The following is a 16,630-nucleotide window of genomic DNA, read 5'->3' on the forward strand; positions in this document are numbered from 1 at the left end:
CCATGGGTGGGCATAGGCCCACCCAATCAGAATCAGTTTTTCCATACAAAAGGGATTTATTACAGACAGAAAAATACTCCTCCAGAGAATTCTCCTCCAGAGAATTGAATGTTCATTTCTCCACCATAAGCCGCTTCCAACATTGTTTTGGAGAATTTGGCTGTACGTCTAACAGACCTCACAACTGCAGACCATGTGTAACCACACCAGCCCAGGACTTCCACATCCGGCTTCTTTACATTCCGAATAGTCTGAAACGCTAATGAATTTATTTCAATTTACTGATTTTCGTATATGAACTGTAACTCAGTAAAATAATTTAAATTGTGTCATGTTGCGTTTATATTTTCATTCAGTATATAAAAATATCAATATCATGCAGTGCATCACCATGTGCAATGCCAAGCGTCGGCTGGAGTGGTGTATAGCTCAAATGCATAGCACCAACTGTAAAGTTTGATGGAGGAGGAATAGTGGTTTGGGGTTGTTTTTCATGGTTTTGGCCAGGCCCCTTAGTTCCAGTGAAGGGAAATCTTAACGCCACAGCATACAATGACATTCTAGATGATTCTGTGCTTCCAACTTTGTGGCAACAGTTGGGGAAGGCCCTTTTCGGTTTCAGCATGACAATGCCCCTGTGCAAAAAGTGAGGTCCATACAGAAATGGTTTGTCGAGATCGGTGTGGAGGAACTTGACTGGCCTGCACAGAGCCCTGTCCTCAACCCCATTGAACACCCTTGGGATTAATTGGAATGCCGACTATGAGCCAGGCCTAATCACCACAACATCAGTGCCCAACCTCACTAATGCCTCTTGTGGCCTCTTGTGTCCCCGCAACAATGTTCCAACATCTCGTGCAAAACATTTCCAGAAGAGTGGAGGCTGTAATAGCTGCAAAGTGGGGACCAACTCCATATTAAAGCCAATGATTTTGGAATGAGATGTTTGACGAGCAGGTGTCCACATACTTTTGGTGTGTATATATAAACTCAGAAAAAAAATGTCCTCTCACTGTCAACTGTGTTTATTTTCAGCAAACATAACATGTGTAAATATTTGTATGAACATAACAAGATTCAACAACTGAGACATAAACTGAACAAGTTCCACAGACATGTGACTAACAGAAATGGAATAATGTGTCCCTGAACAAAGGGGGGGGTCAAAATCAAAAGTAGCAGTCAGTGAGTGTCTGGTGTGGCCACCAGCTGCATTAAGTACTGCAGTGCATCTCCTCCTCAGGGACTGCACCAGATTTGACAGTTCTTGCTGTGAGATGTTACCCCACTCTTCCACCAAGGCAGCTGCAAGTTCCTGGACATTTCTCGGGGGAATGGCCCTAGCTCTCACCTTCCGATCCAACAGGTCCCAGACGTGCTCAATGGGTTTACGATCTGGGCTCCTTGCTGGCCATGGCGGAACAATTACATTCCTGTCTTGCAGGAAATCACGCACATAACGAGCAGTATGGCTGGTGGCATTGTCATGCTAGAGGGTCATGTCAAGATGAGCCTGCAGGAAGGAGGAGGATGTCTTCCCTGTAATGCACAGCATTGAGATTGCTTGCAATGACAACAAGCTCAGTCCGATGATGCTGTGACACACCGCCCCAGACCATGACGGACCCTCCACCTCCAAATCGATCCCGCTCCAGAGTACAGGCCTCGGTGTAACGGCCATGCCTTCGACGATAAACGTGAATCCGACCAACACCCCTGGTGAGACAAAACTGTGACTCATCAGTGAAGAGCACTTTTTGCCAGTCCTGTCTGGTCCAGTGACGGTGGGTTTGTGCCCATAGGCAACGTTGTTGCCGGTGATGTCTGGTGAGGACCTACCTTACAACAGGCCTACAAGCCCTCAGTCCAGCCTCTCTCAGCCTATTGCGGACAGTCTGAGCACTGATGGAAGGATTGTGCGTTCCTGGTGTAACTCAGGCAGTTGTTGTTGCCATCCTGTACCTGTCCTGCAGGTGTGATGTTCGGATGTACCGATCCTGTGCAGGTGTTGTTACACGTGGTCTGCCACTGCGAGGACGATCAGCTGTCCATCCTGTCTCCCTGTAGTGCTGTCTTAGGCATCTCACAGTACAGACATTGCAATTTATTGCCCTGGCCACATCTGCAGTCCTCATGCCTCCTTGCAGCATGCCCAAGGCACATTCACGCAGATGAGCAGGGACCCTGGGCATCTTTCTTTTGGTGTTTTTCAGAGTCAGTAGAAAGGCCTCTTTAGTGTCCTAAGTTTTCATAACTGTGACCTTAATTGCCTACCATCTGTAAACTGTTAGTGTCTTAACGACCCTTCCACAGGTGCATGTTCATTAATTGTTTTTAGTTCATTGAACAAGCACGGGAAACAATGTTTAAACCCTTTACAATGAAGATCTGTGAAGTTATTTGGATTTTTACGAATTATCTTTGAAAGACAAGGTCCTGAGTTTATTTATTTTTTGCTGAGTTTATGTATATATAAAGGAAGAGAAGCTTAGGACTAACCCCAGAGAGATAAAGATATGCCGGTGACATGCTATGACACCAACATGCATTTCTTTATGTCAGATGGCTACTACGTCTGCAATACAGATATAGACATACAGAAGGATGGTAATTCGTTAACTCTCCTAGGCCTGAAACAGTCTTCCTCACCTTAAGTTCAACTGTCAGAGTCAGTTGGAGCGCCAGGGCGTACTGCCTTCATATCATAGGCCTGCAGTAGCTAAAGCTTAATAATAGCCACACCATACCAAACCTTCACAAACGTTTTGAAACTTTATTATGGTAATATCAAAAGTAAGTCCAGCCATTGTTTATAGGGAAAATACGAGCAGAAGAGCAAATGTAGTAAGCCAAGGAAAAAACGCACTACCCTCCCCAGTGCCCCCAAAAAACCCATGCAACGCTCCCCAAAGTTAAAAGAACAGTTTGACAACCCTCCCCTATTTTGGACCACCCCTCCCCCCAGTAAATTTCGACCTGTCCCTAAAGTAAATTGAAATACATTTGCCAAAATTATATAATTACTCCTGTCTTTACAGAAATAAATAAAATGCTTCAACAGAAAGCATGACAGCCACAGAGGATGATTAGCTTCTTCATTTTTTTTGCTGTGGATTGTTTCAAATCACATGCTAGTAGGCTTATGTCTAGTTCCGAAGTTCGCAATTTGGGCAGCACGTGGCAATTGGCGTAGCTGATTATAAGCATCTAAAATATGTGTGAAAATAATGTGTCTTGAATTGTTGAGAAATGGTGAAGATATAGGCACATCTCTCTCCAGAATGATCTCAGCTCTTCAGAATGCGTTCAGCTGTCTCCCGGCAATTCTTGCACATTGTTTCACAACCAAAACAAACAGCAAATGCATCCAACAAGTTTGTAGAGTCACAAGCTTTATGTAATCATTGCGTGCTAGGAATATGGTACCAAATACTAGAGCTCTGTAGAGCTCCAAAACAGGATTGTGTCGAGGCACAGATCTGTGTACCAAAACAGTTCTGCAGAATTGAAGGACCCCAAGAACACAGTGGCCTCCATCATTCTTAAATGGAAGACGTTTGGAACCACCAAGACTCTTCCTAGAGCTGGATTGAACTAGCGTCACGTCTGGAGGATACCTGACACCATCCCTGCGGTGAAGCATGGTGGAGGCAGCATCATGCTGTGGGGATGTTTTTCAGTGGCAGGGACTGTGAGACTAGTCAGGATCGAGGGAAAGATGAACGGAGCAAAGTACAAAGAGATCCTTGATAAAAACCTGCTCCAGAGTGCGGACTTGAACCTGATCCAACATCTCTGGAGCTACCTGAAAATAACTGTGCAGCGGCTCTCCCCATCCAACCTAACAGAGCTTGAGAGGATCTGCATAGAAGAATGAGAGAATTCCCCAATTACAGATGTGCCAAGCTTGTAGCGTCATACTGAAGAATGCTCAGAGGCTGTTATCGCTGCCAAAGGTGCTTCAACAAAGTACTGAGTAAAGGGTCTAAATACCTATGTAAATGTGATGTTTCAGTTGTTTTATTTTGATAAATTTGCAAATAATTCTAAACCTGTTTTTGCTTTGTCATTATGGGGTATTGTGTGTAGATTGAGGGGGGGAAACTATTTCATCCTGTTTAGAATAAGGCTGTAACATAACAAATGTGGAGAAAGTCAAGGGGTCTGAATACTTTCTGAATGCACTGTAGGTGAATTTGTCCTAATTCTTTTGGTCCCCTAAAATGGGGAGACTATGTACAAAAAGTACTGAAATTTCTAAACGGTTCACCCGATACAGATGAGAATACCCTCAAATTAAGCTGACCATCTGCACTTTAACATTTTAGTCATTTGATCATTTCAAATCCAAAGTGTTGGTGTACAGAACCAAAACAACAAATATCTCCCTGCCTAATGGGCGACCGGTCCTGATTGACTGTCTGGCAGGACTTGTCATCATAGTGAGAGAAGTCAAGTTCTCTTGGAAACCTAACACCAAATTAATATGCACCATCCAAAATAGGACACAGGGTAAGATGTATAACATCAATAATTTGCAATGGGTCAAAAAGGTCATTTAGCTACATATTTTTGTTAAACTATAATTGGTAATTTTTTAAAGAATAGCCTATTTTAGCCTTCATGATTTTGTAGGGAACTAATTCACAATATGTGCACTTTGAAGTGGAACATTGGTTGTGCCAGTCTAATTTAAAACATGTAGGCTTGCATGTCCTTTTTATGACGGCTAGATTGACGTGGCCACAATAAGTGTTAAATAATAGATAGGCTTACATGAAAACCACATTTTAAATGTAATCTTTGTAGTTCTTGATTAGTTCTTTTTGAGGTCGGTTCGGTTTCGGATAATCACGGTTTTCAATTTCATTAGATACTATGTATTATGTGGGTTGAATGCTATAACAACAGAGAATAAAAATCCCATGACGGTAGTGACTGCCCATTACTGCCCATTACTGCCCATTACTGCTTATATTAACCATCATTTGTTCACATTTACTTTAATGAAATATTTCAGTTGTTGTATTTATTACATGTGTTATTTGATGACTTTATTATTTTATTCCAAGTCATCATCTCATCATATCATCTCTATAGAGCTGCTGCCTATGCTTTCTGACAAAATCTCTATTTTAGTAGTATTCTCTATTTTAGTAGTTCTTCAAAGTAAATAAGGCCTACTTTTATGACTGCTGAACACCAACTACCAAAAAGAAACAGACTGGACAAGTAGGAGCGCAATGGATTATGGTCATTGTAGTTAATTCCCACATTTTCTGCGCTAAACTATGTAGAATATTGGCCTGTTGGAAACTACATCTCCCTACTACATCGCATAGTTCAGGCTTGATCTGATTTATGTCGAGAGAGACTGTGCAATGTGTGCATTGCACCTGTCAGTACTGCACATGTAGCCTAAAATGGGCATAACTGGTTCCTATTTTTGAGTGTGTGTAATAAGACAAAACAGTTTAGTTTATGCCTGTAATACATGTAACATAAAGAGTACATCTGAAAATAATTGTGTACATTTTGAACGAGTAGTTTATGAAAGGTTTTTGTTGACATACTGCTCAACATTTGATGGCAAGTAATCTATATTTGAAGGTAGTATTGTTTTAGTACAATTTCTACACAGGGTGAACAGACCCATAGAAGCTTGGCTTTATTTCCTTCTTATAAATCAAATCAAATCAAAGTTTATTTGTCACGTGCGCCGAACATAACAGTGAAATGCTTACTTACAGGCTCTAACCAATAGTGCAAAAAAAGTATCAGGTGAATAATAGGTAAGTATAGAAATAAAACAGTAAAAAGACAGTGAAAAACAATAGCGAGGCTATATACAGTAGCGAGACTATAAAAGTAGTGAGGCTACATACAGACACCGGTTAGTCAGGCTGATTGAGGCACATGGTACATGTAGATATGGTACATGTAGATATGGTTAAAGTGACTATGCATTTATGATGAATAGAGAGTAGCAGTAGAGTAAAAAAGGGGTAGGCCGGTGGTGGGCGGCGGGACACAATGCAGATAGCCCGTTTAGTCAATGTGCGGGAGCACTGGTTGGTCAGGACAATTGAGGTAGTATGTACATATGTACATGAATGTGTATTATATTGATAAAAATATGTACAATAAAAATATGTACCATATTAGACTGTGCAGATTCTGGTCAATAATGTCCAGGGTTTTTCAGTTAAAAACATGCTGAAGCACATTATGGTGTTTCAAAGCCTTTTTTATTTTGCCCAAATGTTCCAGCTATAGGCCTATTAATTGAAATAATATGGAACCACTCCTCTACAAAAATGTGTGCTTTGAGAGGGAGAATTAGGAGAGGAAAAGTGGTGAACCACAATTTTTCAAGTTGGAACATCAACATTCAACATGTTTGTGCCACAAGGTGTCATTCACTGAAAGTAGCATTGTCAAGATGGCTGTCAATCCTTGACCCATGGCTAAAGGTGGTCACGGAACTTGAACCCATCAAGTGCTATTCACGGTGACATGGTATTTAAGGAAATTCCGACTGCTTATTGCTTTCTTAAAGCAGGAAATTACTATACGTGTAGCACCCTTTGTGCCCCAAAAGGAATCCAAGATGGGGTTCTATTATTGTACTTGCAAACTTAGTGAACGGTCTTGATTGAACAGAGTATAAATATATATATATATATATAGTATTTAGTGCTACCTAAGTCCCTTCCCTTTATACTGAAGAAGTCCTTCTGTTTTTTAAACATATCATATCTCTGTGCAGTCTAAGCCCTCCACCTGATGATATTCTAGACAGTCCTGGTGAGTGAGGACTTCGATGTCATGATCCCCATGAATGGAGCCTGAACAGACCCTTGTCTTGCATTTACATCACCACGTCTCTGCTTATGGCCTCTCACTTTATATCCTCCATGAGAAAAATTGTCAATAGCGGAACTAAAAGTGGGTGGCCAAAGGTTTTTTAGCGTGAAGTTTGTCTCCAGTACATATTTCTCATGGACTTTGAGAGGTGTTTGAGGCTGCCACTACTGCGCAATGATAGAGGCAGATGTATTATTCTCACACAAATGGGTCGTTTGTATTAAAACATTCTATTATCATCTGACAAACATAGTTTATGGGTGATTTTGAAATTACGGGCACTTTTGTCATTTCTATTTTCTTCGTTTCTATAAGAAAATGTATCAACAGAAATACTCTTATCATTTTGTCAGGAATCACAAACTGGTATTGGCTGTGACCATTTTATTCGACAATACATGGTTTTTACTCAGTTGTCTAATAACACCTTCTGCAGATGTGGTTACCATTAAATCCTAAAACATTTTTGTTTAAAACTGAATGACATACACAATGAGGTTGTTGATTATTTGGTTAATCTGTACTACTACATTAAGAATTAATTATTTGATTTCCTTAATCCATAAATATGGGCCTGCACTGGCTGTGCTGTATACCAGCACGTAGGCTACCATCAATAGTGCAAGTTTCTTGTTAAAATGTATATATGGTGAACAAATATATAAATGTAACATGCAACAAAGGTTTTACTAAGGAAAATCTGTCAATTGACATTAATTCATTAGGCTCTAATCTATGGATTTCACATGACTGGGAATACAGATATGCAATCTGTTGGTCAAAGATACCTTTAAAAAAGGTAGTGGCGTGGATCAGAAAACCAGTCAGTATCTGGTGTGACCACTATTTGCCTCTTGCAGCGCGACACATCTCCTTGCATAGAGTTGATCAGGCTGTAGATTGTGGCCTGTGGAATGTTGTCCCACTACTCTTCAATGGCTGTGCGAAGTTGCTGGATATTGGTGGGAACTGGAACACGTTGTCGAACACGTCGATCCAGAGCATCCCAAACATGCTCAATGGGTGACATGTTTGGTGAGTGTGGACATTTTCAGCTTCCAGAAATTGTGTACAGATCCTTGTGACATTGGGCCATGCATCATTATGAAACACGAGGTGACAATGGGCCTCAGGATCTCGTCATGGTATCTCTGTGCATTCAAATTGCCATCGATAAAATGCCACTGTGTTCGTTTTCAGTAGCTTATGCCTGCCCATACTGTAACTAAATATTTGTATATGTAAAATAAAAACATCTAAATGAAAAAAACAATTGTTACCATTCTATCCCTTGAGACACAAAAAAGGCTGTTATTGCAAAATTGCCCTTACATACATAAATCATAATTTAGAGACAATGCAATAGGATGCATTACATCATTTTCAAAATCCAGTCACACATGCCGATTGACTTACTCCCATTATGGTGGAATAAATGTACTGTATAATAAGAGTCAAGGTTGTGTCCCTCTGCCTTTTTATTTATCCAAAGTGTGTGTGTGTGCCACTGTAAGGTAAATGGCAAAAACCCTTATAACTCTGGAGAAAAACAACAACTTCCACTCAAAAGGCTTCGTCTGGCAAAGACATTCCAGTCTGGTGTCTGTCAAGATGAAATCCCGACAGGAACATTCGAAAAGTGAGTCACAAGATACAAGGGTGTGTCTGCTTAACCTCGTTAGAACCCTGTTGTGGCAACATGTTGCACATGAAGCATTCAGGATTGACTCATAAAATCCTACAAAGTGGCTCATGACCTCACTGTCATTATCCTGCAGAGACTGGAAAAGAGGTTTGGGGTGGGGATGTGTTGTCCGTGATGAGTTCTGCAGTCAGCCAGAGTGGCCTCCTCCAGAGACTCTTTGAACTTTTATGACAGAGCTAACTAAACACACGATACCCCTTGGCCTCTTTACATCCCTTTAGGTCCGGGCCCCTCCTGAGATTTCCTTGTATCTGTGCAAAGAGGAGGTCCTGGCCACACTTACATTATATAGGCCTTAGACCAGAGCAACCACCGTACCAGTTAAATAACCTATATAATATCCCTGGAACAAGTTAGAGCGTTCGTGCAGGTAAGGAATATTTACAAAAATATAACATTACTGTAGTTTGTAATTGCCTGTAGGCCTTACATATAAGCATTCTGCTCCACTCTCATTAACATCTGCTAACCATGTGTATGTGACCAATACAATTTGATTTGATATTACAGGTTACCTTTCTTGGGTAAATACATTTTGAGAACCTTCAACATATCTAAATTCAGGATTTATAGTCTTGACTGTAGTTATAGCACTAGATCAATGGACACTTCCAATGTTTCTACTTCACCAAGCGTTCTTCTCAGCAAAATGTCACTGACTGACGCTTTACAAAATTCTGATGCACCCACATCTCTGTACAGAGCCCACTTGTGAGGTGTGTGGTGAGGCTGTAAACCCAGCCTTACGCAACACCATGGTGAAACGTACCAACTTTGATCTCCTTCCCTTGCAGATGGCCATGAAAATCTATTTTGACTTTAATATAGTGTCGTCTCAAGCTCAACTCACCACATCCTTATTAGTCACCTCTATATAATATTAAAGACCATATGACTAATCAAGTTTTGAAGGAAACACTTTTGTAGAACCAATGCATCAGAGGGACCAATCAACGTAGCATCTCAGGAGAAGCAGGCAAAATTTCATAAACTCACGAACTTCACATGAACTTGTACCTACGCCAGTTGAACTGATCTGGACTATATTTTTTATCACTATTTATACGGAACCCGATAAAGTATACTGTAGCTGTTTCGGCCTCGCAGAATTTTCCGTGAAATAAAAGTTTTCATTATTTGCAGCTGTCTGTTTAAGCACCATGGTATTGGACAGCAATGAAATCCTTAGATGCCAGAGAGGCTGTCACTGCAAATAAAAGGCCAATGAAACACAGCAGGACCTCTTTGGGCTTTATTTACTTTGCCTTTACAAGATATGATGGAGATTAAGTCGTTTTAGGTTTTATTGGTTTCTCGCAGTCATACACCAATTTGCAATCACAACATCAATCATGAATAATGATCAAATAGTAAAAACCTAAACGACCAAATCACTTTTAATATAACACAAGGCTAAAAAATGCAATTATAAAAAACAACAATACTACAAAGACCAGGTTTGGGGTGGCAGCTTTAGAAACGACATCTTTAGAGTTCTTAGGAAGGCATTCTAAGGCCCCGGGGCTATATGGTGTGTGCATTGATCAGTTTAGTGAAGAATGGAATAGGAGAGTTCTGATACCGGCCTGTGCGTGTCATGGGAGTGTTCAATTTGTGGCTGTTGTGGGTTGCCCGTCTAGGAATCTGCTGTCTGGTTGAGGGGAGCCAGTCTGCCAGCTGGGAGTTCTGCAGGGATTTAGCACGTCAGGCACATCTGTTCCTGTCTTGCTCTCCAAGGACATGATTCTGAGGGTTTCGAGGGCTTCCTGGTAGTGAGTGTATAACCCGCCCAGTATGATCCCTGCAGGCTCTCTTCTGGACACGCTCCAGCTGAGCAGTCAGGGTTTGAGTGAGGCCACGGTGTCAGGCAGGGACAGTATACTCCAGAACTCGTCTTACGTAGCCAATGTACATTGAGTATACAAAACATTAAGAACACCTACTCTTTCCATGACAAGGACTGACCATGGGAATCCAGGTGAAAGCTATGATCCGTTATTGATGTAATTTGTTAAATCCACTTCAATCAGTGTAGATCAGGGGTGTCAAACTCATTTCGCATCGTGGGCCACATACGGCCTAGGGAGATGTCAAGTGGGCCGGACCATTAAAATTATACCATACTCTGCTATAAATAACCAAAATATCATGTCTTTCCTTTGTTTTGGTGTAAAGAAGCACAAGAACATTAGGAAAATATTGAAATTTAATTAACTATCCTTTTACAAAACATTTCATGAAACACCTCATATTTCCTTAGACAAATGTGCAATTTACTTTTATCATTCACAAATATGCATTGCAACTGATCCCACTGATTGTACAAAGGCACAAAACTTTAATTGGTACTGAAAAATATAGTAATGCACTTTAAGATTAAATGAGACTTTTAAAGAAAGGAATTTTTAAACCACTTACACATACGCATATAAAATCTAAATGTAATCCCTGCGTACACCTTACAAACTAAGGAGAGTGATTTTAAATGTGTAATGAAGAAAGTGTTCGCCTGTCCTGTAAATCTGTAAACTTCATACATGAACATACATACACATACAATACATACTGAAAATGTATGGAGTTGTATGAACAGTAGTATTCCATCACACAACTTTTGTTTTGAAGCTGCTGACTAACATTAAAGTGCACATTTTTTAAATCACCACAGTAAGGATTCATCTTCACAGAGCTGTATTCTTTCAATGCAAACAGTATCTAAGGCAGCATTTTAAAGGTGTTAGTCTAGTCTGGACTTGTATTTGTACCTGAAACTTGGCATCTTTTGGCCTGTACAAGTGCATCAACACCAGGTGTCATGTCCTGACTAGCTGTCACTTTCAGAATGTCATTTAAGTGCTTGTTTGTGAGCCTTGAACGCATTTTTGTTTTATTGATATTCATCACTGAGAAAATTTGTTCACAAAGGTAGGTTGTCCCAAACATGCACAACATTTTAGCAGCCAGGGCTGTTAATTTGGGGTACCCTGGTAGTAGATACTGATAAAATCTGTCCAGACCTACAGAGGCAAATTTGCCCTTCAAATCTGCCGAGTATTCCTCGTCAGGCTAATATTGGCAAAAGCTTGTCGCTTCTCGGGACATACAAGTTCAGCCGCCTTCATCGTTTAACAAAGTCACCGTCGGAATACGGCTTCGATGCTAATGCTATTTCGCTAGCAATTAGGTAGCTGGCTTTTACCGCTGCTTCACTGACTTCTCGGCTCTGGATGAAAGTTGACTGCTGTTTTCAGACCCGCCAGCAATTCGTTAATCTTATCTCTTCTCAGTTGTCCTTGCAAGCCGTCATATTTTTCGCTGTGATGAGTCTCGTAGTGGCGTCGAATATTATATTCCTTCAATACCGAAACTTGTTGCAAACACACCAAGCACAAAGGTTTTCCGTGCATCTCTGTAAATAAATAGGACGTGGTCCATTTTTCTTTGAAAATTCTACACTCCTTATCTACTTTTCTCCGTTTGGATAACGACATTTTGGCTAATGATATTAACAACGTCGTAACAAGCAGCAGATGGCGCATTGATACCGTCTGCTGTTTTCAGTCTGTCTCAGTGATGCGGCTTGTCTTCTACTCTGATGGAAAGAGTGCGCCCCTTAGCGGATAATCCATGAATTGCAGCGAATTAAAAATATTAATTCCATGTCTTTTATGCATTTTTTCCACTTTCAAATTATCCTGCGGGCCTGATCGAACCTCCTTGGGGGCCGGTTCCGGCCCGCGGGCCGTATGTTTGACACCCCTGGTGTAGATGAAGGGGAGGAGACAAGGTTAAAGAGACAATTGAGACATGGATTGTTTTTTGGTATAATTCAGAGGGTGAATGGACAAGACAAAAAAACAAGTGCCTTTGAATGGGGTATGGTAGTAGCTGACAGGCACACCGGTTTGTGTCAAGAACTGCAACGTTGCTGGTTTGTTCCACGCTCAACAGTTTTCCCTGTGTATCAAGAATGGTCCACCACCCAAAGGACATCCAGCCAACTTGACATGACTGTGGGAAACATTGGAGTCAACATGGGCCAGCATCCCTGTGAAATACTTTTGATACCTTGTAGAGTCCGTGCCCCGATGAATTGAGGCTTTTCTGAGGGAAAAGACTGGGGGTGCAACTCAATATTAGGTAGGTGTTCCTAATGTTTGTTATACTCAGTGTAGATGGATTGTAGATCTGCTGTGGTTAGATAGAGCCACTTAATGTACTTGAGGAGGAACAGCTTCCTGCTGGTCCTTGTGCTCATGGTGTCAACCTGGCTGCTCCAGCGCAGGTCCTGCTGGACAGCGAGACCCAGCACAATGACCTTTGATGTCTCTGACAGGGGGACGCCATCGATGAAGAGGGTTGGTGTAAGGGGTGGGTTTTTAGGGATGGTGATGTGCATCACTAGAAATTGTTAAAACGAGTGGCTGCCCGGATCTTTAATTTAAAGACTCTTGCTCCCTTCGGTCTCAACGTAGACTTTGATCTGAAGCCATTCTTGTGATTTTGCTATTGTAAATGTTTGTAGGCTTATGCAGCCAAATTGTATCTATGATCGTATGCTATGCATTCATGTTTTTGGTATGTTATTTTTATATCTGAGAATTAACCAACGATATCAGGCCACACCCGGCCATGATTACAGACACCTGTGTGTGTCCTTTGACACTATATAAATTAGTCACCCTGCATAAATTAGTCACCCTTGTCATTATACCCTGATGAAGACAGCTTGTCTGTCGAAACGTTGGTTATTAGGTTATTAAATTATTGCATCTGAGCTCCTAGAGTGTGCGGCGCTCCTTTCATTTTTCAAGTGTTCCTCTCCGCTAGCCAGCACATCGCCTAAATTGGTGTGCGTTTCTTTCGCCTCTAGAGATGCATCACTAAACATGTATTTTCATTGAAGAGCATGTCGTTGGCAGCAATCCAGGTGCTGAGCGCGTCCAGTTGCTTCTGCATTGATGATGGTTGCAGCAGTTTCCTGGTTTCAAGCGAATTCATGTCATCACACAGGGTTGGCAGGTGCACGTGCATCATCATTGATGGGGGAAAGAAAAAGGACAGGTCCAAGGAGGGTCCCCTGAGCCACCTCACATGTGAGGGACTCTCATCTATATAGGGCACCACGATTGCACACCCACCCGTTGTCTCCTGCCAGAGATAAAGTCCCAAATCCATGGGACTATTTCAGGCCTCACCCCTATTGATAGGATATTTTTGATGACAGTAAGCTGGACATGCGAACACACACGTTTACCCATTAAACACACGCTTAGAGAATGCCAAGGGTGTGCAACGCTGTCTTCAAGGCAAATGGTGGCTCCTTTGAAGAATCTCAAATATTGAATATATTTTGATTTGTTTAACACTTTTTTGGTTACTACATTATTCCATATGCATTATTTCATAGTTTTGATGTCTTCACTATTATTCTACAATGTAGTAAATAGTGAAAATGAAGAAAAACCCTTAAATGAGTAGGTGTGTCCAAACTCTTGACTGGTACTGTACACACACACACACACACATTCTCACACACACAAACACACAACTACATAGGCCACACGACATGCACACATTCAACAGCCATACAAGCAGACATGCATGCACTTATGGATAAATGCAAACCAATTTTACAAATCACATGGTAGAAACATGATTGCTATGTATGAGCAATTAGAAAGTGGATACCATTAAAAGGGTTAAATCAGACTGTTAACAACAGTGAACTTGTACAACACAAATTATAGTAGATTGCACCATTGTTTTCTTTGCCCGACAGCCATTATAATTGCAAATTTGCTGATGTTCAAAGAGAAGAAGCACGATCCATCCCTACTGTACCTATCCCCCTTTTGCAGAGGATGCATGTGTATCCTTAGTGGAAGCAAAGATTGCATAGCACCAATATTGATGTCTTCAAAATGTATCAAAATTGAGTACGCTTAAAATGTCATGCACTCTATTCCACATTTCAGCAAAGGAACATTGGTTCACAGTGTGAAGTGTTTCACTGAAACAATGTGTACATTTCCCACGGGGACAGGTGTGCACAGAGACAGCTTGATCGTGTCCCAAAAAATAAGCACATTTATTACACAACAATAAAATGCCTTTTCGTTGGGGCGAGTTGAATGGAAAATGGAAGTCAGGTGATTACTCTGGTAACATTTGGCTAGCAAAGCTGTCAGACAGCATGCCAAGCAATACATTCATTAAGATGTGTGTTTTTTACAGCGCCAGATCTCTTACATAAATTGATCCATAGCACAGAACGCAGGCATTGCTGCAAACGAAGCCCGACAAAAACCCTCTTTATGGGAGCTTTTAAGAAGCCCGGTAGAAGCCCGATACAAGTCAAATTAAACCTACGTCACCATGACGTCGTTTTCTTCTAATTATCAGCCACATGTGCTCCATGTGCACTGTCCAATGGTGATCTCAGCAGCCTTTGCTATCAGATATGACGGCCACTATAAAAAGTGACCAGAGGGACTTTTGCACATTCTTGGCTTTCTCTCAACCATCTTCATGAGGTAGTCACCTGGAATTCATTTCAATTAACAGGTGTGCCTTGTTAAAAGTTAATTTGTGCAATTTCTTTCCTTCTTAATGCGTTTGAGCCATTCAGTTGTGTTTTGACAAGGTAGGGGTGGTACACAAAAGATAGCCCAATTTGGTAAAAGACCAAGTCCATATTATGGCAGGAACAGCTCAAATAAGCAAAGAGAAACAACAGTCCATCATTACTTTAAAACATGAAGGTCAGTCAACCCGGAAAAATTTCAAGTACTTTGAAAGTTTCTTCAAGTGCAGTCAAAAAAACCCTCAAGCGCTATGATGAAACTGGCTCTCATGAGGACCGCCACAGGAAAGGAAGACCCAGAGTTACCTCACTGCAGTGGATAAGTTCATTAGAGTTACCAGCCTCCGAAATTGCAGCCCAAATAAATGCTTCACAGAGTTCAAGTAACAGACATATCTCAACATCAACTGTTCAGAGGAGACTGCGTGAATCAGGCCTTCATGGTCAAATTGCTGCAAATAAACCACTACTAAAGGACACCAATAATAAGAAGAGACATGCTTGGACCAAGGAAACAAGCAATGGACATTAGAGTGGTGGAAATCTGTCCTTTTGGTTTGATAAGTCCAAATTCTAGATTTTTGGTTCCACTCTGAGACGCAGAGTAGGTGAACGGATGATCTCTGCATGTGTGGTACCCACCCACACATGTGTGCAAGTGCTTTGATGGTGACACTATCTGTGATTTATTTCGAATTCAAGGCACACTTAACTAGCATGGCTACCACAGCATTCTGCAGGGAAATGCCATCCCATCTGGTTTGTGCTTAGTGGGACTATCATTTGTTTTTCAACAGGACAATGACCCAACACACCTCCAGGCTGTGAAAGGGCTATTTAACCATGAAGGAGAGTGATGGAGTGCTGCATCAGATGACTTGGCCTCCACAATCACCCAACCTCCACCCAACTGAGATGATTTTGGTCTTACTGGAGGTCTGCCACCAGTCTTGAAACGCTCCCTACGAGCAACAGCATTTGTCTTCTTTAAGTAGATTTGTATGTTTTTCCATAGGACCTTCGAAAGACAAGACAATTTAGAAATGATATTAGTAATTATATACAATATTGTTTGGGTTACATTTCTGTCACACAAATACTGTGTAGTGTTACACAAGAAAACAAACATTTAAAAGTGACTCTGGTTTGTAAAAGTGGGCCAACAATAAATACAGTATCTTACCTGAAGTTGTTGTTGCGTCCTTTTGTTGACTTTTTCATTTGAGTTGAATTTGTTACAAATGGTAGTCCAGGCATTCCTTTTCTTGTTTTCTGTTGATGAGTCATGCTGTTTGTTCTCAATAATTGTTTGGTTTTGACACAATTCGCTTCAAGAGGATTTTTTCAGTCACTGAAATTCTTTGAACGTTTTCTTTTACCTACGTCCATAGTTTGGTTTCGGTGACTTGCTCCAATTCCACACAATACTTATGTATTAGTGTCCCGTCCCTGTTTTTTTAAGCATCTGTTTT

Source organism: Oncorhynchus keta, chromosome 2 (assembly GCF_023373465.1).
Source record: "Oncorhynchus keta strain PuntledgeMale-10-30-2019 chromosome 2, Oket_V2, whole genome shotgun sequence".
NCBI lineage: Eukaryota > Metazoa > Chordata > Actinopteri > Salmoniformes > Salmonidae > Oncorhynchus > Oncorhynchus keta.